Consider the following 26,153-nt stretch of genomic DNA (forward strand, 5'->3'; position numbering starts at 1 on the left):
GTGGTATAATGGGATAGAGTCAGAGTGGTACTTTTTTTTTTTGCTTAGGTGTTATGCTTTGTTTGTAAATGAGGCAAGTCTTATGTTGTAGATATTGCCACACACACACACACACACACACACACACACAACTCCAAAACCCTGTGGGGGCCACAGCCCTTGGCTTCATAGAGGTCTGCTTAAAAATCACTGACATTAGTCAGGTTGATTAATAGGAGAAAATACACATAAATTTATTTAACGTGTATACAGGGGAGCCTTCAGAATGAAGACGCAACTCGCAACATGATTCAGAAGCCTATATATTATCCTGGCAAAACAGGATATGGGAAGGGGGAGAAAAGGAATTCTATTGGCAATTCTAGGGAGAATGAATGGATCTGGGAAGAGATCATAAATAATTTTCTTTGACAATGAAAGGGTCTGTTCAGGTGTGGTCTTAACATTCTTGGTCTCACAGAGAAGGGAGGAAAAAGCAGTTGTTTCCTTTGGTGGATCTGCACTTCAGGCAGATAAAAGAACGTCAACTTTTTTGGCAAAGACATTGAGGGATGGGTAAGGTCAGAGACCATGAGGCTGCTTCTTTGGTTCAGCATGTCAGTTGGCCATATTTTGGGGTATAAATCTGAGCTTCAACAATACAAATAAGTAAACAATTAAAAACCAACCTCTGATATTTAAAGTTTCTTCTGTGGTCTGATTACCTGGTTCATTTACCCTTTCAGCTGCTTGAGAATGGGAAGTACCCTTTCAAGAAAGCCTATGTTACCATCTGAACTTTGGGTTGACAGAATTCTATTATGTGTTCTCCTAACTACTTTTTCTAGGAAATTAAATGATTATAATCTCATCTCTTTTTTTTCTTTTCCATCAATAACTATCTGAATACGTATTCAAGTCTAATTTTGTTGCTTTGCTCAGAGTTGTGGGAAATTTCTCAAATATTACTTGTGAAAAATGTCCTTGACTTAATTTTTTATTTTTCTTCTCCATCCTATTTCTTTGCAGATGCTGAGAATTTAATGATCATTGTCTCCATGCTGCTTTTATACTCAAATTTGTTTCAGTTAACTGCCCTTCTCCAATAATTTACCACTAGTTTTACACAGGCTCTTTGTGTGACACTTAAGCTGTCTTCTTGCTAAATGTGAGGGATTTTATTGAATTTCTTTTTTATTTTATTTTTTTTCAGTTAATCTGGAGGTTTCTTAATTTTTTTATGTATTTTTATTATACTGTAAGTTCTAGGGTACATGTGCACAACGTGCAGGTTTGTTACATATGTATACATGTGCCATGTTGGTGTGCTGCATCCATTAACTCATCATTTACATTAGGTATATCTCCTAATGCTATACCTTCCCCCTTCCCCCACCCCACAACAGGCCCTGGTGTGTGATGTTCCCCTTCCTGTTTCCAAGTGTTCTCATTGTTCAATTCCCACCTATGAGTGAGAACATGCAGTGTTTGGTTTTTTGTCCTTGTGATAGTTTGCTGAGAATGATGGTTTGCAGCTTCATCCATGTCCCTACGAAGGACATGAACTCATCCTTTTTTATGGCTGCATAGTATTCCATGGTGTATATGTGCCACATTTTCTTAATCCAGTCTATCATTGATGGACATTTGGGTTGGTTCCAAGTCTTTGCTATTGTGAATAGTGCCGCAATAAACATACGTGGGCATGTGTCTTTATAGCAGCATGATTTATAATCTTTTGGGTATATACCCAGTAATGGGATGGCTGGGTCAAATGGTATTTCTAGTTCTAGATCCTTGAGGAATCGCCACACTGTCTTCCACAATAGTTAAACTAGTTTACAGTCCCACCAATAGTGTAAAAGTGTTCCTATTTTTCCACATCATCTCCAGCACCTGTTGTTTCCTGACATTTGAATGATTGCCATTCTAACTGGTGTGAGATGGTATCTCATTGTGGTTTTGATTTGCATTTCTCTGACGGCCAGTGATGATGAGCATTTTTTCATGTGTCTGTTGGCTGCATAAATGTCTTCTTTTGAGAAGTGTCTGTTCATATCCTTTGCCCACTTGTTGATGGGGTTGTTTGTTTTTTTCTTGTAAATTTGTTTGAGTTCTTCGTAGATTCTGGATATTAGCCCTTTGTCAGATGAGTAGATTGCAAAAATTTTCTCCCATTTTGTAGGTTGCCTGTTCACTCTGATGGTAGTTTCTTTTGCTGTGCAGAAACTCTCGAGTTTAATTAGATCCCATTTGTCAATTTTGGCTTTTGTTGCCATTGCTTTTGGTGTTTTAGACATGAAGACCTTGCCCATGCCTATGTCCTGAATGGTATTGCCTAGGTTTTCTTCTAGAGGTTTTATGGTTTTAGGTCTAACATTTAAGTCTTTAATCCATCTTGAATTAATTTTTGTATAAGATGTAAGGAAGGGATCTAGTTTCAGCTTTCTACATATGGCTAGCCAGTTTTCCCAGCACCATTTATTAAATAGGTAATCCTTTCCCCATTGCTTGTTTTTGTCAGGTTTGTCAAAGATCAGATGGTTGTAGATATGTGGCATTATTTCTGAGGGCTCTGTTCTGTTCCATTGGTCTATATCTCTGTTTTGGTACCAGTACCATGCTGCTTTGGTTACTGTAGCATTTTAGTATAGTTTGAAGTCAGGTAGCGTGATGCCTCCAGCTTTGTTCTTTTGGCTTAGGATTGACTTGGCAATGTGGGCCCTTTTTTGGTTCCATATGAAGTTGAAAGTAGTTTCTTCCAATTCTGTGAAGAAAGTCATTGGTAGCTTGATGGAGATGGCATTGAATCTATAAATTACCTTGGGCAGTATGACCATTTTCACAATATTGATTCTTCCTATCCATGAGCATGGAATGTTCTTCCATCTGTTTGTGTCCTCTTGTTTCGTTGAGCAGTGGTTTGTAGTTCTCCTTGAAGAGGTCCTTCACATCCCTTGTAAGTTAGGTTCCTAGGTATTTTATTCTCTTTGAAGCAGTTGTGAATGGGAGGTCACTCGTGATTTGGCTCTCTGTTTGTCTGTTATTGGTATATAAGAATGCTTGTGATTTTTTGCACATTGATTTTGTATCCTGAGACTTTGCTGAAGTTGCTTATCAGCTTAAGGAGATTTTGGGCTGAGATGATGGGGTTTTCTAGATATACAATCATGTCATCTGCAAACAGGGACACTTTGACTTCCTCCTTTCCTAATTGAATACCCTTTATTTCTTTCTCCTGCCTGATTGCCCTAGCCAGAACTTCCAACACTGTGTTGAATAGGAGTGGTGAGAGAGGGCATCCCTGCTGTCTTGTGCCAGTTTTTGAAGAGAATGCTTCCAGTTTTTGCTCATTCAGTATGATATTGGCTGTGGGTTTGTCATAAATAGCTCTTATTATTTTGAGATATGTCCCATCTATACCTAATTTATTGAGAGTTTTTAGCATGAAGGGCTGTTGAATTTTGTCAAAGGCCTTTTCTGCATCTCTTGAGATAATCATGTGGTTTTTGTCTTTGGTTCTGTTTATATGCTGGATTACGTTTATTGATTTGCATATGTTGAACCAGCCTTGCATCCCAGGGATGAAGCCCACTTGATCATGGTGGATAAGCTTTTTGATGTGCTGCTGGATTCTGTTTGCCAGTATTTTATTGAGGATTTTTGCATCGATGTTCATCAGGGATATTGGTCTAAAATTCTCTTTTTTTGTTGTGTCTCTGCCAGGCTTTGGTATCAGGATGATGCTAGCCTCATAAAATGAGTTAGGGAGGATTTCCTCTTTCTCTATTGATTGGAATAGTTTCAGAAGGAATGGTACCAGCTCCTCCTTTGTACCTCTCGTAGAATTCGGCTGTGAATCTGTCTGGTCTTGGACTTTTTTTTGTTGGTAGGCTATTAATTATTGCCTCAATTTCAGAGTCTGTTATTGGTCTATTCAGAGATTCAGCTTCTTCCCAGTTTAGTCTTGGGAGGGGGTATGTGTCAAGAAATTTATCCATTTCTTCTAGATTTTCTGGTTTATTTCCATAGAGGTGTTTGTAGTATTCTCTGATGGTAGTTTGTATTTCTGTGGGATCGGTGGTGATCTCCCCTTTATCATTTTTTATTGCATCTATTTGATTCTTCTCTCTTTTCTTCAAATTTCGTTTTCATAGTAATGATATTGGTATCAGATTATCACTATTTTTTTCTTAGTTTCTTTGCAGATGATAGAAACATTTTCTGCTTTCAAATTGGCCATGTGCCTCTTTGGAGCAAATGTTCCTTGAGGATAGACAGTTATTGATAAACCCACATAGAGTCACTTACAGTAACCGTAGAACATATTGAGTGTCTAGAAGCTCAGTGAGAGCAGACAGAAAGTGAGATAGGAGTGGGGAGAACTAGAATCCTGATGCCTGCAAAAGTAATTTGGGAGGAAGTGAATTCTCTTTCTGGTAACACTAGGGAAGATTCAAGGCAGTCATAATGCAAATACAAAAAATACACAACTAAAGCAGTCTGGGATTATTAGCATTTGATGAAGTTATAATAAAGACTTTTCTACAGAGACAACCATCCTCACACCATTATTTGATTGGCAAAAGGGCAGATTGTCAGCTTTTATACAAACTACTTGATAGTATTTTATGTTCATATTAGTTTGATGCATAATGTCCTCAGCTATGTTTCATCTATTCCCAGGATATATATTCTGAATACATAGTCAAGTCTTATTGTGTTGCTTTGCTCACAGTTGCAGGAAATTTCCCCAATATTGTGCAAAATGTTGCACAAGTTGCAAAAATAGCATATTGCAAGTTAGAAAAGGCTCATGACATGCTTTCCACAGAAATTTTTGTAAGAATGTACTGACATACATCTCACACCAAGAACTGCTGCTCTTTCGTGGTTAGCCCTTTACAGGCTCCTATAGAACCTCTTCTACATACACTTCTGCAGCGCCTGGAGATGATGTCTGTTTTGTTCACCACTGTATCTCCAGTGATCTGAATGGTACTTAGTACATAGTAGACTTAAAATAAATACTGTTGAAGGAAAGTGATATTCAGAGGTCTTAAGTATCTGGTTCATAAGTATATAGCTCAAGCTAGTAAGCTTCAAAACAAAAATTCCAGTCCAGATCTATATGGCTCCAAATTCATTCTTCTATTATGTTTACTCATCTATAATATAATTTATTGAATGAATCCTTCTTTACTGTTTTTAGAAAATCAATTTATAAAGTATATCAAACAATACACAAAAGCTCTGATTAAGCATCATTATGTAATATCCAATACATATACATAATTTATGAGATTTTAGAATGCATAATGACATCAACACTGGTGAACCCACTGTTGAGGTTAAAAACTGGAACATTATCAACATCATTGAGTTATGTGCATATTCTTTCAAAATTCCATTCCTTTACCACCTTTCCAGAAGTAACTGATGTATTTATTACTCTTTCTTTCTACAATAAATTTACCAAATACATAGCAATCTCTACATAAAGGCAGTTTCTAAAACAAGTAACAGTTCCAAATTGATAACATGTAATAATTATGTACATACTGTATGTCGTTTCATATATTATACAATTTTCTTCAACTTTTTTCACTCAACATTGTTTATTGTGTCACCAGTAGGTATAATATATTCATTTTCACAATTCTATAATATTATGTGACTATGCTATAATCAATATGTTTTTTCTGTAAAATGACTTTTGTTACCTGATTTTTTTCTATTTCTATTGCTATTATTGACAACAGTTATTATTGAAAATTATAAAATTCTGGTAGATATCTTTTGGGTCTCACATGAAAATTTCTCTAGGTTTTGTTTCTAGGAGTAAAATTGCTGGATTATAGATAAGTTAGTGGTTAGATGTATAAGATGAGTATTTTTCAAATAAGATGTTTCCAATTATGCTTATACTATAGAGCTGTATATCTTTTTCATCAATCTACTTCTTACCAACAATAGATATCATCTCAATTTTTAATTTTAGTATAATGCAAAAAAAAGATATCTTATTATGATCCTACTTTGTACTTCTTTGATTACTGAAGAGGCTGGGTCATTAGTACTTTCTGTGATCTGAAATGCCAGTTTGGCCATTTGCTAGTTTTTTGAGGGGAGAGAGGAAGTTGTTATTTTATTCTCAGTGTGGAAGAGTTCATTATACTTAATGAATACTAATTATTTGTTGACTCTAAAAGTTACAAATAGTTTGTAACTTTATATTATGTTGTCTTTAGATAAACAGAAGTTCTTCCTATTAATCTAGGTGAGCTTAGCATTGTTTAAAAATTTATAGTTAATATTTTCTCTATTCTGAGTTCACAAAGATTATTTTCTATATTTTGCTCTCAAAGTTTTAAAATTTTCCCTTTTGCCTTAAATTTTTGATCTACCTGGAATTGATGCCTATATATGCCTATATATAATATTGTTTATTATATAAACAAGTAATACCTGTATTTTTAAATATTATTAGCTTAGTTCCTTTCTCCAGGTATCGTAATATCATCTTTGCCATATATCAGGTTCTGTTATGTATAGATCTGTTTCTGGGTTCTCTATTTTACTGGGAATTCTGTCCTAGTGTCTGATTGGTTTTTGCTTATTAATTGACACTGTATTCATTGACATAGCTTTATAATAAAACTTGGTATCTGGTAACACAATTTTGCTTTCCTATCCTTCTTCAATACTTTACCCATTACTAAGCCTTGGCCTTTTCAAATAAATTTTAGAATTAGTTTGTCAATTTTCTCAAAAACCTTGTTAGATTAGAAAAAAAAATTAAATCTATAGTTCATTTTGAGGAGAAATTTAAGGAGACATTTTTATGATATTGAGTTTATGATATTGGAAACAAATTAAATCTATAGTTCAATTTAAGATGACATTTTTATGATATTGAGTTATCCCATCCCATGAACATGGCATATTTCCCTTTTCGTATTTATGTCTTTTAAAAATAGCTTTCAAAAATCTTGTCTTTCTTCCTTAGTTTCTTACAGATCCTCTTAAAAATATCTATTTCATTTTACTTACATATTTTTGCTATTACAAAGAATTCTAAAATGTTTTCTAGTTTTATAGTTGTTGTATATTAACACAATAAAATTTGCATACTGTTATAGCCAGACACCTTGCTAAATACTTATTAATTCTCGTATTTTGTTGGTAGATGGGATTCTATGTAAGCAATCAAATCACCTTTTAATAGTGACAGCCTGGTTTCTTTCCATATTTATAGTATTTTCTTCTCTTACAAACTGGATAGGATCTTCAGCGTAGTGTTGAATAGAGGTAGTGATTTGGGGTATCCATCTTTTTCTTTTTCATGATATTAAATTGAATGCCCCCATTACATCATTAGTATTTGCTATGGGTTCTTTTTCTCCTTGTCAATGCTTCTTAGCAGATAAGGAAAACTGTCTTCTATTCCTGTTTTACTAAGCATTTAGTTTAGTTTTGTTGGAAAAGGGTGTTGCATTATAGAAAATGTTTTTTCTGCATCTATTGAGACGACTATATTTTTTCCCATTTAACCTGGAAATATAGTGGTTTACACTTATAACATTTTAATGTTAAGCCACCTTTGATTATTGGAGTAAACACAACATCTTCATGATATATTCTCTTTTTTAACACTTGACTACATTTGGATACCTAATAATTCCTTATCTTTTAAAAGGTTGACAAAATTTTATACATTTCTCATGTACATGATGGCTTGAAAATTTAGACACTGTGGAATAGCAAAATTGAGCTAATTTACAAATACATTACCTCACATACTTATTTTTCATGGTGAGAACACTGAAAACCTATTCTCTTAGCAATTTTCAAGATTATAATACATTGTTATTAATTATAGTCACCATATTGTACAATAGATCTCTGAACCTTGGTCATCCACGCTGATATTTTGTATTTTGATCAATATTTTCCCAACCTCCTTCTCACCCCCAGTCTCTGCTAACTACCATTCTACACTCTACTTCTATGAGTTCAACATTTTGAGAGTCTACAAATAAGTGAGATCATGGGCGTATTTGTCTGTCTGTGTCTGGCTTATTTTACTGAACAATAATGTCTATGTTGCCAAAAATGGTAGGATTTTGTTTTTAAGGCTGAATATCCCATTGCATATTCCATTGTGTATATAAACCACATTTTCTTTATTCATTCATCCACTGAAGTCAATTCCATAGCCTGGCTATTGCAAATTATGCCACAATAAACGTGGCAGTGCGGATATCTCTTTGACAAATATTTTATTTCATTTTTTTGTTATATGCATATCCAGTAGTGGGAAGGCTGCTGAATTACTAATATTTTCTCATACATGTGAATTCGATTGGCCTACTTTTCTTTTACTAGATTTGCATGATTTTTGTATTTGAGGTAAAACTAGACTCAAAAAAACAGTTATTTTTTTCCTAATTTCTGATGAATTCTGTAAATTATTGAAACATGTGGCAGATTGTGCTTTCCGAAAATGGCCACAGCAATTTTTCAGTCCCACAACATCTACCAGAACCTTTCCACTCCTTTTAGGAGGTGAGGTCTATTTGCCTTTCCCTTAAAAGGTGACGGAACTTTGTGACTGAGTCAACAAGCACAGTGAGGCAGACGTGATGTGTCATGACTTCTAGGGCTAAGTGATGAAACGTCAAGTGCCCTGCCCTAGGAATGCTCTTGGGATGCTCACTTGGGAAAAAGCCACCATGTTGAGAGGTCCAAGTCACACGTGGTGGTTGCATGTAGGTGTTCTGGCTGACAGACCCAGTCAAGGTTTCAGACAATTGCCTACACCAACCCCAGATGTGTGAATGATTGAACTTTGATTGGATTCCAGCCTCCAGCCTTTGAGCTGCTCCAGTTGATGTGAGTGCAACAGAGAAGAATGAGCTCCATTAATCTCTGCTCACACTAAAGGACCATGAACAACATAAATGTTAATTCAGTAAGTTTTGGAGTGGTTTGCCACTCAGCACTAGATAGCATATAGTTTGGCAAATTTTATTTGTTAAAATTTGGGTTTTAGTCACATTCATTTGGTTTCATTGCTACAAAAACTTTTCCATTTTGTCCCAGTTTTCAAATTTGTATTATAAAATTGTTCATAGTATTACATACTTAGATTAATTAAACCTCTTATATTGAACCAAAAAAACAAATTATTTAAATCATGACAGGTATTTTTATTCATCACTAGCAATTTCAGTCTATTTACATTTTACTGTGTGTGAATATATTCGAAATTGTTTTCACCACCTTCCTTTGTGCTTTCTATTTGTTTCACTTTCATTTTTTTTTCTACTTTGGGTTTATTTTTTCCTTATTTGATTTTTCCACACCTTACTTCTCTATTTTTATTCCTTAGTGATTATTATAAACATTTTACCAGGCATATTTAGTGATTTAAAAGTCTTAAAGAGAGCCAGTATCCTAACTAAAGAACACAGGGACCCTAGAACCATCTACTTCTGACTAATACATTCTGAATTACAAGTATATATTTAGTGCAGCATTGTATAATATAAACTCTTGTGATAATAGAAGTGTCCTATATCTGTTTTATCCAAAACATTAGCCCCTATTGGTATATGGCTATTGATCACAAGAAATGTGGCCAGTGTGACTCAGGAACTAAATTTTTAACTTAATTGTATTTAAATTTAAATAGCAACTTGTGGCTAGTAGATTCTGTATTGAACAGTGTCAGTGTAGTATTTTTGTTGTCTTTGTGAACTCAGAATTTACTCATTTTATTATGTATTATTTTACATTATTTCTTTTCAGATTAATTTACATATTCCAGTTTCTTGGATCAACAGTTCTTCTTGCATTTTAGAACTTGTTACAATCTTTCCTTCCTGAAATATATCTTTTAGAATGTACGTTAGTAAAGATTTGCTGGTGGTAAACTCAGTTTTTAATTTTGGACATGTGTTTGACAATGTCCTAGAAAAATAATTTTTATAACAACACAATTCTAGGTTGATAGTATTTCTCTCAGTATTTTGAATATATTACTCTATGAACTCTGGTTTCCATTGAAGCTATTGAGAAATCTGCTGTTAGAGTAAATCATCCTCCTTTTAGGCACTCTGGTTTTTTCTGTGGCTCTGTTTCAGATACTTTATATTTGGTGCTCTGAAATTTTACTATGTTTTACTTGTGGATTTTTCTTTGCTTGATCTTCTTGGTATATATTGTGCATTTTCTGTTGTAGATGTGTGCCTATCCAAAAAGTCAGGGAATTCTCAGCTTAAGTCTCTGTCTTCCCAATATTGCCTCTTTTCCATTCTCTTAGAGTACAATTACATATATGTTTGACCTTCTCATTTTTATTCTGTCTTCAATAGCTCTTTTTATATTTTCATGTCCTTGTCTCTCAATGCTGCAAGTTCTACAGCTCTTACTTCTAGTTCATTGTCTTTTCACCATTAATGTTATTTAATTTAAATAACTGAATTAAATTAAATTAAAACTGAGCTTTTAATTTCAATACATCTATTTTTTTTAAATTTCTGCTTCATCTGTCTATAATCAGTTTGCTTAGTCATTTTTGATAATTTCTTGTTCCTCACTGACTTTCACTATTTAAAAAATTTCCTAGATATTTTATAATGTGATCATTTTCTATTTACCATCAGCTAATTCCAATGTCTCCAATATTTGGTAGTTTTTTTGTGTGGTTTCTGCTGATTCTCACTCATGGTGGCCTATTTTATTTATGGTTGGGTAAGTTAAAAAAAAATTGTGAGCTCATTTTAACTACGCATAATCTTTGAGAACAGAAGCCCTAATGTGTAGAGTAGCTTTCTGCCACATAAAGTGACTATAGATCTGTGTTTCTTTGGCTCCAGTAAAAGTAAATGTACATCTTAACTTTTGTGGAGGATCCTGCCTTCATGCTAGGCATCCTGACCTTAAAGAATGGCCGAGCCATTTCCTGAGCCAGGGACTGTTCTTAGAATCAGGGAACCTTGGCTTTTGTATTTGCTTACTGGCATAATTCAGCGTATAGCTCCCTGTTTCTTTTCTTCTTTCTCCACTTTCTCCTTCCCATATCTTTTCTTTGTCTTCATCTTTGGTGATTTCTACAGGTTTTTTTTTAACCCCAACACTGCTTTAAAAAATAAGTTTGTTGTAGTTATGCAGGATCAAATTGCATTGCCATCCATGGGCCATTAGAAACATCTATCTCATAATTCTAACAGCAGAAGTCAGCTCATTATTATAACTGACAGCCTTCTTCTAGTGCCCTGCAGCATCTCTGGATTGGTGTAAGGTGTTTATTATGGAGTCTCCAGCACTGGAATTACATTGATTCACTTTATTTTCCTTGCCTGCCAGATTTGTTCAGGCTTCATGAAAATCCAATTATGTTATCAGATAATTAAACTAATTATTTTAATAAAATATGCACAAAAATACTAAATTATGTGAAAAGTAGATATAGGTTTTACATTTATAGTCTTCCTAGAGAAAATGTTTTACAATATACTTGTACGTATATTTTCTCTTTTCCAAATTCATATTACTTAAGATTACAGGGAAAGGAAATGTGGAAAAAAATACTGAATTTTGGGTCAGAAAAACTAGTCTGTAATCTCAGCTTAGACATTAAGCATATTATTTTCAACAATATAATGAGCCTGTGTTTTCTCATCTGTATAATGGAGATAATTTCTATTTTGTACAGTCATTATGAGATTTAAATCAATTAAACAAGATCATACGTGTGGAATTACCCATCATGGTGTCCAGCACATAGTAGATACTTGCACAGGATTAATTTTTCTTTCCTTCTCATGACATCCATGAGTTTATGTGACTAGATGTATAATTCCTGAAAATATATCTTGAATTTTTTATTGATCTTTATTTACTTCTAGGATAACCTATCAGCTTTATCTCGGTACTAAGAGTTAATTTTTAAAAATAGGACAGAGTGCAACTCCTACCTATACAAATTAAGCCACCTTCAAGATATGCAAGGTTAGATCTGATTGTTGTTAAAAATGTGAACAATGCTTGTGTAACTTTAGTTAGTCAACATCTGGAACTGATCTAGAAAACTTTGATTAACAGAACCAGCATGATGAATCCCAGATGTTTCAGCAAGGCTGTGTTTCCTAGGCTCACTGGATCATGAAAGTGAGTACATTCAAGGAAGGGAAACATTTAAAAGAGCTGGGTGTCAAAATGGCTGAGGGGATATTTGAATATTGGTTCACTTGTTGGGGAGAGGTGGTCTCTTTAAATGAACATCTTTTAGGTTTTATCTATGTTAAGACAAAAATCTGATTTTTGATTTCCTCAATAATATATCTCGAAACTTCACTTACATTTATAGTTGCAAAACAGATTTTTGAACATCTACTATATGCAAGTTCATGCAGCTAGAAAGACAAATAATAGTCCCTGCCTTTGATGATTCAGTTTAGCAAGGGAGATAGTCATGTGAACAATAACTACAATCAATTATAACTGCTGGAATGGAAGGCCGAGCACAGAAAGTATCAGGTCTTCAAAAGAAGATGGGAAGGTTTCATGGACTAGGAGACACAGGGCTCAAGATCTCCATCTGTTACTTCTCCATCTGAAGTGGTATTCAGCTGTGCTTTTATAATACAGCAACTTCCACAGTATGGTAAGTTCCATAGATCACTGGACAATTTGTCATGCCACAAAACTATATTTAGAACAGCAACTTCTGAAATGAAAAACTAAAGTATTTTGACAATCCAGTGTCACAATGGTAAAATCTTGATTAGTAATCTTATGGCCTTGCCATCCTTTGGTAAAGCTCCTAGAAAAACAATAAATATTTTAGTATTTCCCACAAATTGTGCTTTCCACTAAAGGAATGCATTCACCTTTTGCAACCTTTTTCTTGCTCTCATCAATGCCTGATGCTGTGGACAGGAAAAAAATCAGAAATGTTCTGAGTTCAAAATTACTTTAGAAGCCTTTGGGGGAAAACACATACCTTTCTTGTTTTGTGTTTGTTTGTTTGTGTTTATGTTTTGTGACATACTTTAGTTTTCATAAAATCTGCTCCATTTTTTCCCCCAAGGAAATCTACTCTGGGTGAAAAGAAACAAAACCTATACCCTAAGGAGAGGAGCCCAAATGCCCTATTGACCGCAATTTTGAAAAGAATTAAATTTATTATTAATAGCATGGATAATAGATAATATAAGGCTAATTATTACACAAACAGTTTTCAGTAAAAACTAATGGGCCATCAGGCTCAAATCTGCTTACCTCCTTTCTTTATCCAGCAATGAGCAGCACTTTATCCCTTTTGTTTTCAACAAAGGAGGTTTACTGCTTCCTTCTCTACCATCCAGTGCTAAACTGCCCCTAAACTCCTATCAATCCTTTACCTGAAATAACAGATATGCTTGTCCCCACGTTCAGAGATTCTTTAACCAGCAGATAAGGGCTGTTGTCTGGGACAATTTCCTGAGATTCCAGCTATTCTTATCCAATCAATCAATGCCTACTTGTCTTTCAAAATTTGAAGTTTAGATATTTCCTCTGAAAGAACTCCCCCAGTCCTTCTAGGCTCGTTAAGATCCACGTGCTACCTACATCCCTATGATTCTGTCACATGACCCTCATCACACCTGTAATTACATGTGTAGGGAAGTTCAATCATTTCCTCTGAAGATCTGAGATTTCAGTTTGTTGAAATAAACTGGCAATAGATTCACAGGAGAAAAGGCATCACAAATTTATTTGATCATAGTTTTACATGACATGGGAGGCTTCAGACTGAAGACCCCAAAGACCCAGGGTGAACTATCCATTTTTATGCTTAGGTAGATGAAGCATGGCCAGCCATGTAGAAAGATGATTAAACAAAAAGGGTGTGATCTAATAGTAATAGACTGAGGGGTGGGAAACCCAGCAAGCCCTGCTTGTTTGGATTCTTCTCCCCGCAGCATTCCTTCCTTCTGAGTATGGGGCAGGGCCCTCTTTGGAATGGGGGTCTTATGACCTACAATCAAACAAGGGAGGCCAGAGAATTTCTTTATGGCCAATTCTCACACAGAAAGGTGGGGGAAAGTTGGAGTCATAGTTTTAGGTTTTATGGCTGGCTTTGGGGAAAAGGGGTTCTGGTTTTTATGGCTCACCATGGGGAAGAGGAATTATAGTTTCTATGGCTAGCCTCTGTGGAGAATGCGGGGTGAGAGACAGGAGGACAAAGATAGAAACTTTACTTTCGAGGCTGCCACTTTGGAGTATCATTTTCTGAGCCTCAATACATGCTCAGTGTTCATCTTCCTCACCTGATTGCAAGTTCCAGGGCAGCCAGACCCTTTTGTGTGTCTGTATTCACCACTGTATTTCCAAATCATTGTATTCACTCACTAAACACTTGTTGAAAAGAATATAAATATTCTTAATACTGTACCAGTTTAATCCCTCATAATGTCTTGCTGGATCAGTCTAAAAGGTATTTCTTTAAAGCCCTCAGCATACTATTCTCTGTCTGGGGTGATGTTCCCACAAATGATTACTTCCTGACCTTCAAGTTTCAGCTGAAACCTCATCTCTTCATGGAGATCTTCTGTCATTTATGTGGGTAATTTTCAGTTACTTTACCTTATTTGTGTTCTTCAGAGAGCTCATCAAGATTTATAGTTATATATTAAATTTTTCTTTACTTATTCAGTGGCTACGCTGAGGGAAGGGCTGTGTCACTAGGGCCCAGCGAGGAAGATGCTTTTTGTTTTTTTGGTTTTCCCCAAATAGAAGTTGCATGTGTAAATGTTTGGTGAATGCCTGTCTAAATATATTGTCAGTTTCAGGCTCATGGGCTGTGGTTTTGCATCATGATTATTCTAGTATCAAGCATGGTTCTTTACACATATTAGGAGCTCAAATTTTTATTAAATGAAGGAATGCATAAACAATGTCTTAGAATTATCTAAATCATAGTACTTTTGCAATATCTTATATAAAACTTGCCATTTATACTTATTAGCAACAAATCCAAGTGAGATGAGTTGCACATCTAAGAAAAGAAAACACCAATTACCAAAATGTATCTATATAACTTTTATTCAGTAAGTATTAATACCTGGTGTGCAAGGTGCTATTGAACCTCTGTGAATAAGACAGATCATCTACTACAGTGGTTTTATTATTGTAACTGGGGTGGGTCTTCTCTCTATATTTCAGGAGTGTTACTATGAACATAGGATAAGATGATTGATTGACACTCCTTTCCTCATCTATTAAGAATAGTAGCAAATCCAAAATCATCCTTTTTCCAGAGGTCCCCTAGGGCTACATACTCAGAGCCAGACTCCCAGTGCTGCCCTTGGGGAATGGGAGAGTACCTCAGAGAGGAAATTCTGATGTGCAGAGCCTGCTGTCCCCGGGAGTGCTAAGGCCCATCCTCTTCTGGAGCTCCTGGGCAGAGTCGTCAGGTACTCGGGAGCTTGGGAGCTTAGGGGCTGAACTGGGTCTTCTGTTGGCGATGCCTCTTTAAAGCAGTTCTGTCACTTCCCTGGCTACAGGACAGTATCAGAGTGCGGGTCAGGATTGAGATGCACATCTACTCTGCCAACTCCCAGGCTCAGAGCCAACAGTCCCAGTCCTGAGGCTGCTCTGATTTTAAACTAAAAAATAGGAAAGGCTTAGTTCTGCTTTTTTCCCCCCCACCAAGGACAGTGGGGCCACTTAGTCACACCAATCTTTGTTAAGTAAAATGAGTTTTTATTGATTCCAAGTACTTTTCTCTCTGAAAAATATGAGTGATGAGTTGGTGTTTCCAGAGTGACTGCAGGATTCCCACCCCAGTCACCCACCCCACCTCTTCCAAAGAAGGTAGGACTCAATTTTTCCTTATTCTTTTACCCTTTTTAAAAGTATCTTTCTTGCTGAGGCAGAGAGGGGAGAAAGATTTCAAGTTTAATCTCTGTCAGGATTATCCACATATAGTAATATTAGGCAAGATGAGATGTTTGCAGATACAGTAGTCTCCCCTTTATCTGTGGTTTTAGTTACCCATGGTCTACTGTGATCAGAAAATATAAAATGGGGAGCTCCAGAAATAAACAGTTCAGAAGATGGCCGAATAGGAACAGCTCCGGTCTACAGCTCCCAGCGCGAGCGACGCAGAAGATGGGTGATTTCTGCAGTTCCATCTGAGGTACTGTGTTCATCTCACTAGGGAGTGCCAGACAGTGGGCGCAGGTCAGTGGGTGAGTGCACCGTGTGCCAGCCGAAGCAGGGGCAAGGCATTGCCTCACTCGGGAAGTGCAAGGGGTCAGGGAGTTCCCTTTCCAGGGGTGACAGAGGGCACCTGGAAAATCGGGCCACTCCCACCTGAATACTGTGCTTTTCCGATGGGCTTAGGAAACGGTGCACTAGGAGATTATAGCCCGTACCTGACTCAGAGGGTCCTATGCCCACGGAGTCTCACTGATTGATCTCAGACTGCTGTGCTAGCAAACAGCAAGTCGGCAGCGAGGCTGGGGGAGGGAGCCCGCCATTGCCCAGGCTCGCTTAGGTAAACAAAGCAGCCGGGAAGCTTGAACTGGGTGGAGCCCACCACAGCTCAAGGAAGCCTGCCTGCCTCTGTAGGCTCCACCTCTGGGGGCAGGGCACAGACAAACAAAAAGACAGCAGTAACCTCTGCAGACTTAAATGTCCCTGTATGACAGCTTTGAGGAGAGCAGTGGTTCTCCCAGCACGCACCTGGAGATCTGAGAACGGGCAGACTGCCTCCTCAAGTGGGTCCCTGACCCCTGACCCCCGAGCAGCCTAACTGGGAGGCACCCCCCAGCAGGGGCAGACTGACACCTCACACGGCCGGCCAGGTACTCCAATAGACCTGCAGCTGAAGGTCCTGTCTGTTAGAAGGAAAACTAACAGCAAGGACATCCACACCAAAAACCTATCTGTACATCACCATCATCAAAGACCAAAAGTAGATAAAACCACAAAGATGGGGAAAAAACAGAGCAGAAAAACTGGAAACTCTAAAAACCAGAGTACCTCTCCTCCTCCAAAGGAACGCAGTTCCTCACCAGCAACGGAACAAAGCTGGACAGAGAATGACTTTGACGAGCTGAGAGAAGAAGGCTTCAGACAATCAAATTACTCCGAGCTACGGGAGGATATTCAAACCAAAGGCAAAGAAGTTGAAAACTTTGAAAAAAATTTAGAAGAATGTATAACTAGAATAACCAATACAGAGAAGTGCTTAAAGGAGCTGATGGAGCTGAAAACCAAGGCTCGAGAACTACGTGAAGAATGCAGAAGCCTCAGGAGCCAATGTGATCAAATGGAAGAAAGGGTATCAGCCCTGGAAGATGAAATGAATGAAATGAAGCGAGAAGGGAAGTTTAGAGAAAAAAGAATAAAAAGAAACGAGCAAAGCCTCCAAGAAATGTGGGACTATGTGAAAAGACCAAATCTACGTCTGATTGGTGTACCTGAAAGTGATGGGGAGAATGGAAACAAGTTGGAAAACACTCTGCAGGATATTATCCAGGAGAACTTCCCCAATCTAGCAAGGCAGGCCAACATTCAGATTCAGGAAATACAGAGAACACCACAAAGATACTCCTCGAGAAGAGCAACTCCAAGACACATAATTGTCAGATTCACCAAAGTTGAAATGAAGGAAAAAATGTTAAGGGCAGCCAGAGAGAAAGGTCGGGTTACCCTCAAAGAGAAGCCCATCAGACTAACAGCGGATCTCTAGGCAGAAACCCTACAAGCCAGAAGAGAGTGGGGGCCAATATTCAACATTCTTAAAGAAAAGAATTTTCAACCCAGAATTTCATATCCAGCCAAACTAAGCTTCATAAGTGAAGGAGAAATAAAATACTTTACAGACAAGCAAATGCTGAGAGATTTTGTCACCACCAGGCCTGCCCTAAAAGAGCTCCTGAAGGAAGCGCTAAACATGGAAAGGCACAACCGTTACCAGCCACTGCAAAATCATGCCAAAATGTAAAGACCATTGAGACTAGGAAGAGACTGCATCAACTAACGAGCAAAAAAACCAGCTAACATCATAATGACAGGATCAAATTCACACATAACAATATTAACTTTAAATGTAAATGGACTAAATGCTCCAATTAAAAGACACAGACTGGCAAATTGGATAAAGACTCAAGACCCATCAGTGTGCTGTATTCAGGAAACCCATCTCACATGCAGAGACACACATAGGCTCAAAATAAAAGGATGGAGGAAGATCTACCAAGCAAATGGAAAACAAAAAAAGGCAGGGGTTGCAATCCTAGTCTCTGATAAAACAGACTTTAAACCAACAAAGATCGAAAGAGACAAAGAAGGCCATTACATAATGGTAAAGGGATCAATTCAACAAGAAGAGCTAACTATCCTAAATATATATGCACCCAATACAGGAGCACCCAGATTCATAAAGCAAGTCCTGAGTGACCTGCAAAGAGACTTAGACTCCCACACATTAATAATGGGAGACTTTAACACCCCACTGTCAACATTAGACAGATCAACAAGACAGAAAGTCAACAAGGATACCCAGGAATTGAACTCAGCTCTGCACCAAGTGGACCTAATAGACATCTACAGAACTCTCCACCCTAAATCAACAGAATATACATTTTTTTCAGCACCACACCACACCTATTCCAAAATTGACCACATACTTGGAAGTAAAGCTCTCCTCAGTAAATGTAAAAGAACAGAAATTATAACAGACTATCTCTCAGATCACAGTGCAATCAAGCTAGAACTCAGGATTAAGAATCTCACTCAAAACTGCTCAACTACATGGAAACTGAACAACCTGCTCCTGAATGACTACTGGGTACATAACGAAATGAAGGCAGAAATAAAGATGTTCTTTGAAACCAACAAGAACCAAGACACAGCATACCAGAATCTCTGGGATGCATTCAAAGCAGTGTGTAGAGGGAAATTTATAGCACTAAATGCCCACAAGAGAAAGCAGGAAAGATCCAAAATTGACACCCTAACACCACAATTAAAAGAACTAGAAAAGCAAGAGCAAACACATTCAAAAGCTAGCAGAAGGCAAGAAATAACTAAAATCAGAGCAGAACTGAAGGAAATAGAGACACAAAAAACCCTTCAAAAAATTAATGAATCCAGGAGCTGGTTTTTTGAAAGGATCAACAAAATTGATAGACCGCTAGCAAGATTAATAAAGAAAAAAAGAGAGAAGAATCAAATAGATGCAATCAAAAATGATAAAGGGGATATCACCACTGATCCCACAGAAATACAAACTACCATCAGAGAATACTACAAACACCTCTACGCAAATAAACTAGAAAATCTAGAAGAAATGGATAAATTCCTCAACACATACACCCTCCCAAGACTAAACCAGGAAGAAGTTGAATCTCTGAATAGACCAATAACAGGAGCTGAAATTGTGGCAATAATCAATAGCTTACCAACCAAAAAAAGTCCAGGACCAGATGGGTTCACAGCCGAATTCTACCAGAGGTACAAGGAGGAACTGGTACCATTCCTTCTGAAACTATTCCAATCAGTAGAAAAAGAGGGAATCCTCCCTAACTCATTTTATGAGGCCAGCATCATCCTGATACCAAAGCTGGGCAGAGACACAACAAAAAAAGAGAATTTTAGACCAATATCCTTGATGAACATTGATGCAAAAATCCTCAATAAAATACTGGCAAACAGAATCCAGCAGCACATCAAAAAGCTTATCCACCATGATCAAGTAGGCTTCATCCTTGGGATGCAAGGCTGGTTCAATATACGCAAATCAATAAACGTAATCCAGCATATAAACAGAACCAAAGACAAAAACCACATGATTATCTCAATAGATGCAGAAAAGGCCTTTGACAAAATTCAACAACTTCATGCTAAAAACTCTCAATAAATTAGGTATTGATGGGACGTATCTCTAATAAGAGCTATCTATGACAAACCCACAGCCAATATCATACTGAATGGGCAAAAACTGGAAGCATTCCCTTTGAAAACTGGCACAAGACAGGGATGCCCTCTCTCACCACTTCTATTCAACATAGTGTTGGAAGTTCTGGCCAGGGCAATTAGGCAGGAGAAGGAAATAAAGGGTATTCAATTAGGAAAAGAGGAACTCAAATTGTCCCTGTTTGCAGATGACATGATTGTATATCTAGAAAACCCCATTGTCTCAGCCCAAAATCTCCTTAAGCTGATAAGGAACTTCAGCAAAGTCTCAGGATACAAAATCAATGTACAAAACTCACAAGCATTCTTATACACCAATAACAGACAAACAGAGAGCCAAATCATGAGTGAACTCCCATTCACAATTGCTTCCAAGAGAATAAAATACCTAGGAATCCAACTTACAAGGGATGTGAAGGACCTCCTCAAGGAGAACTACAAACCACTGCTCAAGGAAATAAAAGAGGATACAAACAAATGGAAGAACATTCCATGCTCATGGGTAGGAAGAATCAATATCATGAAAATGGCCATCCTTCCCAAGGTAATTTACAGATTCAATGCCATCCCCATCAAGCTACCAATGACTTTCTTCACAGAATTGGAAAAAATTACTTTAAAGTTCATATGGAACCAAAAAAGAGCCCGCATCGCCAAGTCAATCCTAAGCCAAAAGAACAAAGCTGGAGGCATCACACTACCTGACTTCAAACTATACTACAAGGCTACAGTAACCAAAACAGCATGGTACTGGTACCAAAACAGAGATATAGATCAATGGAACAGAACAGAGCCCTCAGAAATAATGCCACATATCTACAACTATCTGATCTTTGACAAACCTGAGAAAAACAAGAAATGGGGAAAGGATTCCCTATTTAATAAATGGTGCTGGGAAAACTGGGTAGCCATATGGAGAAAGCTGAAACTGGATCCCTTCCTTACACCTTATACAAAAATCAATTCAAGATGGATTAAAGACTTAAATGTTAGACCTAAAACCATAAAAACCCTAGAAGAAAACCTAGGCATTACCATTCAGGACATAGGCATGGGCAAGGACTTCATGTCTAAAACACCAAAAGCAATGGCAACAAAAGCCAAAATTGACAAATGGGATCTAATTAAACTAAAGAGCTTCTGCACAGCAAAAGAAACTACCATCAGAGTGAACAGGCAACCTACAAAATGGGAGAAAATTTTCACAACCTACTCATCTGACAAAGGGCTAATATCCAGAATCTACAATGAACTCCAACAAATTTACAAGAAAAAAACAAACAACCCCATCAAAAAGTGGGTGAAGGACATGAACAGACACTTCTCAAAAGAAGACGTTTATGCAGCCAAAAAACACATGAAAAAATGCTCACCATCACTGGCCATCAGAGAAATGCAAATCAAAACCACAGTGAGATACCATCTCATACCAGTTAGAATGGCAATCATTAAAAAGTCAGGAAACAACAGGTGCTGGAGAGGATGTGGAGAAATAGGAACACTTTTACACTGTTGGTGGGACTGTAAACTAGTTCAACCCTTGTGGAAGTCAGTGTGGTGATTCCTCAGGGATCTAGAACTAGAAATTCCATTCGACCCAGCCATCCCATTACTGGATATATACCCAAAGGACTATAAATCATGCTGCTATAAAGACACATGCACACGTATGTTTATTGCGGCATTATTCACAATAGCAAAGACTTGGAACCAACCCAAATGTCCAACAACGATAGAGTGGATTAAGAAAATGTGGCACATATACACCATGGAATACTATGCAGCCATAAAAAATGATGAGTTCATGTCCTTTGTAGGGACATGGATGAAATTGGAAATCATCATTCTCAGTAAACTATCGCAAGAATAAAAAAACCAAACACCGCATATTCTCACTCATAGGTAGGAATTGAACAATGAGAACACATGGACACAGGAAGGGGAACATCACACTTTGGGGACTGTTGTGGGGTGGGGGGAGGGGGGAGGGATAGCATTGGGTGATATACCTAATGCTAGATGATGAGTTGGTGGGTGCAGCGCACCAGCATGGCACATGTATACATATGTAAGTTACCTGCACATTGCGCACATGTACCATAAAACCTAAAGTATAATAATAATAATAAAAAAATGGAAACTATTAAAAAAAATAAACAGTTCATAAGTTTTAAATTGCATGTCATTCTGAGTACCCTGAAGAAATCTCATGCTGTCCTGCTTTGTCCCACCCAAGACATGAATTGTCTCTTTCTCCAGCGTATCCACACTGTAGATGTGACCTGCCCATTGGTCATCAATATCATTGAGGCTCAGTGACCCAGGATCATCTGAAGCAGATGATGTCCTTCTGATGTAGTATCAGAACTTCAGTAGCAACCTAACTCTATGGCACAAAGCCTACATCATTCACGTCCCCTCAGTTTATCACGTAGGCATTTTATTATCTCACATCCTCACAGGAGAGGTGAGTATAGTACGGCAAGATATTTTGAAAGCGTGGCCCCATTCATATAACTTTAATTACAATATGTTGTTGTAATTATTTTGTTGTTATACTCTTTTTGGGTTTGTTTTGAGATAGGATCTTGCTCTGTTGCCCAGGCTGGAGTGCAGTGGTGCAATCACACTTCTAATCACCTCTTTGGGTTACTCATTGCTGGGTGCTCCCCTGTGTACTTGTGTGACACAAATATTAATGAACTTTTTTTTTCTCTTATTAATCTGTCTTTGCCTAGTTCATTTTATAGTCCTCGAAGCTGAAGAACCTAAGATGAGTGGAGGCAGATATTTTTTTCCTTTCCTATAGTGCCATAAAATTAGTAGAAATAGAATAATAACACTTGGCATGAGTTCACAGGTGGGAGATATCACATTTGCTTGTAGGAACCAGAAAAAAGTTGTGGAAAAATTGGCTTTGGAACTCCACTCAGAGATCAGGACAGGGCTTGGCCATGCAGAAATATGGCAGAGAGTGGAGAGAAAGCATGGGGTGTGATTGCGGTGAAAGAAATGGAAAGTTAGTGCTAGAACCAGCTCATAGATATCGTTGATTAGCCAACTAAGGGGACTTGGATTTAGTTAGGAAAACGAATTTTAAGCAGAGCTATGGTATGTGTGTAGAAATGATGGATTGAGGAGCATAGTTAGAAACTTAAAATATTCCAGGAGGGAAGTTAATGTGAGCTTGATTTAAAGTAGAAGCAGTGGGAAAGGAGAGGAAAAAGATGGACTGGAGTGAAGGAAGCACAGCAATGGATGTAAGGAGGGCAGAGTCAAAACAGCAGGTGGCTCCTCATGGGAAGATCAGCTGGGAGCACAGTAGACTCACCCCACGGGATCAGATTCCTGTTCTGTCCCAGGGAACAACTGTTCAACATTTCCTGAAAAGTTTCTGAATTTTCAGAGTCAGAGTACAATTTACTCAGAGCCCATGAGCTTTCCTTCTGCCAGGTGCAATGTCTTTTGCCCAACAAACAAGAATTTCCTTTGATGCATTTATCCTTATGAATTATGTTTGTCTATATCCATAATTAGGAAAATAATCACTCTTGACATGAAGCTGGTCTTTAGAGACTAAGTAATTTTCATATACTTGTTCTCATTTTATCCTAATCAAAGCATACCATGAGGAAGGCGTTGGTGGTCTTTTATAGGTGAGAGGCAGTGTGCATTGTGTAGCTGTAATCAATATTATTGGTTAAACTAAAAAGTAATAACAAAATGCCACCTGTGAGTAGCTGCACCAAACTCATGAATGTGAATCCCCATGGGTACACGTGCGCAGCTGTAGTTTTAAAGAACATGAGGCAAGAACCATAAATACGTTGTTTCACAGCCCAGGTTCTATGGGCAGACTAGAAATAAACTCCTTTGCAACCAGTTAGCAACAGCATAACCTTGGGCAAGTTACTTAGCTTTTCTGAGCTTTAGTTTCCTCATCTACGTAGTGGGGTTACATGACATCATTATTCGATGAAAAAAATACTAGTGTCAGCAACAGCTCACACACTGCATTTCTGATTTGGTAAGTGCTAGACATTCACTAAGAGTTTTACATGCAATATCTCAGTTAATCCTTGATATGTTACCTGTAGAGGGGCTCCAAGTTGCCCCGAGTTACAGGTGGCATATCTGTGTGGGTCTGCAGCAACTTCAGTCCTTGCTTCCTCAGAAGAAAGACTATGAGGAGCGTAAAGCAGACAAAGAGATGGAGGCAAGTCTCAGAGCAGGAGTGGAAATTTATTTAAAAAGGTTTTAGAGGCTGGGCGCAGTGACTCACACCTGTAATCCCAGCACTTTGGGAGGCAGGGGCGGGCAGGTCACGAGGTCAGGAGATCAAGACCATCCTGGCTAACACAGTGAAACCCCATCTCTACTTAAAAAAAAAAATTAGCCTGGTGTGGTGGCAGGCGCCTGCAGTCCAAGCTACTAGGGAGGTTGAGGCGGGAGAATGGTGTGAACCCAGGAGGCAGAGCTCTCAGTGAGCTGAGATCGCGCCACTGCACTCCAGACTGGGGACAAGAGCAAGACTCTGTCTCAAAAAAAAAGGCTTTAGAACAGGAAGGAAAAGAAGGTGCACTTGGAAGAGACCCAGGCAGGCATGTGAAGGTTAAAGAGAATAAAAGAGGTATTTAATCTTGATCCTGGGTCTGTACAGGCCAGACCGTGATTCTTCCCTTAGGATAGACTTCCCGCATGCGTGGTGCCTTCCTTACCCTTGGGAATTGAGCAGGCACAGTATATTTAGGAAGTTGTATGCATGCCTATCTGAGGCTTTTTTCCTTTTTCCTGAGGAGTGTACCGGGAAAATCGTATTTCACCATTTTGTCTCTTATGCATATGCCCAGGAAGTTTCTTCTCCTTGGCATTGGCATTCAATCAACACTTTAATGTTAATAGCTGTGGATCATCAGGGAATGGCCTCTCCCTGGATCCCTGGGTGGGCTGGCAAATCATCATTTTTAGAGAGGCAGTGTGACAATTGTCAAACCATCACTTGGCATTCCTAATACCGAGAGAGCCTTCTCTTGCCCTGCTCATGCCTATCTAACTACCTGTAACAAAAATAGCCCTGGAGCAGATACTCGTAGCATTTACATTTTATAGGGAAGAAAATTGGAGGCCTTTGGAATATTAATTTGTCTAGATTACAAAGTTAGTACATGGCAAAACTGAGATTTAAATCTGTTTTCTGACACTAGATTGAAGATTTTAACCATTATTCTATACCATCTTTTTGTATGGACAGTACTTAACATGGTGTCTGGAATTCAGTAAATACCAAATGTATTTTACTACTACTGCTATTATTTTCAAGTCAAATTACAACTTCAGTGGTGCAATAGATGGATTCTATGAACTATTTAATGTTTTGGACCTAAGGCTCCTCTCCAGTCTACATCAGTCTAAATGTAATTTAACGTTATGGACGTAAGGTTTAAGTAAACATTGACAGAGCAGAATCAGGATGAAACCAAGTGTTTGAAGTTTTAGTATTAAGAGACAAAATGGACTTTAGAATGGATTAGAAGGTTGAGAGAGAAAGCTGAGGAGGAGGAAGGGAAGGGAGGACCAGAAAAACTACATTATTTGTGTTGGTATTTTTGTCACTTTTCCTAGTGAATGAAAAGGCAGTGGCTGCCATGTAGCCTATACCACAGAGAACAGTGATCTCACCACTGCCAGGATGGCCTGTAAGCCAGCCGTCTACCCTTCAGACTGACTGAGGGGACAGCATGAATTGCGTACAAAACCTATTGGCTACCAGAACCGTGTGAGGCAGCCAGGACAGGACCCCTGAGAGAGAATGGCAGACATTCTTGCTTAAAATGGCAATATGGGATGCTGCAGGATTCTTGTTAAAGGGCTATATACCACAAGGGTCTGTGGAGTGGCTCGAGAGAAACAATGGACTCAAGCTGCCAGGCTGGAGAGAAACCTTGGCTTGTGAAAAGGAGAAGGCTATGGCTTCCGCCAGAGGCAGGATCAAATCCTTGGCTGGAAGTTCTTCCGAGGGCTTGAACTTGATGTCAGTCAGCACAGGGTACTATGTGGGGGTGGCATCCATGAGTGCAGGAGATTTTACAGCACCTTCCTCTTGCCTCAAAAGGATTGCTAATCTGAAGAGTGCCAATGACCAGGTACTTAATGCCATCGAGGTTCAGTATCTGTGCCTTATTCTCTAATTCCTA

The sequence above is a fragment of the Pongo pygmaeus genome, chromosome 7 (genome assembly GCF_028885625.2).
Source record: "Pongo pygmaeus isolate AG05252 chromosome 7, NHGRI_mPonPyg2-v2.0_pri, whole genome shotgun sequence".
NCBI classification, from domain to species: Eukaryota; Metazoa; Chordata; class Mammalia; order Primates; family Hominidae; genus Pongo; species Pongo pygmaeus.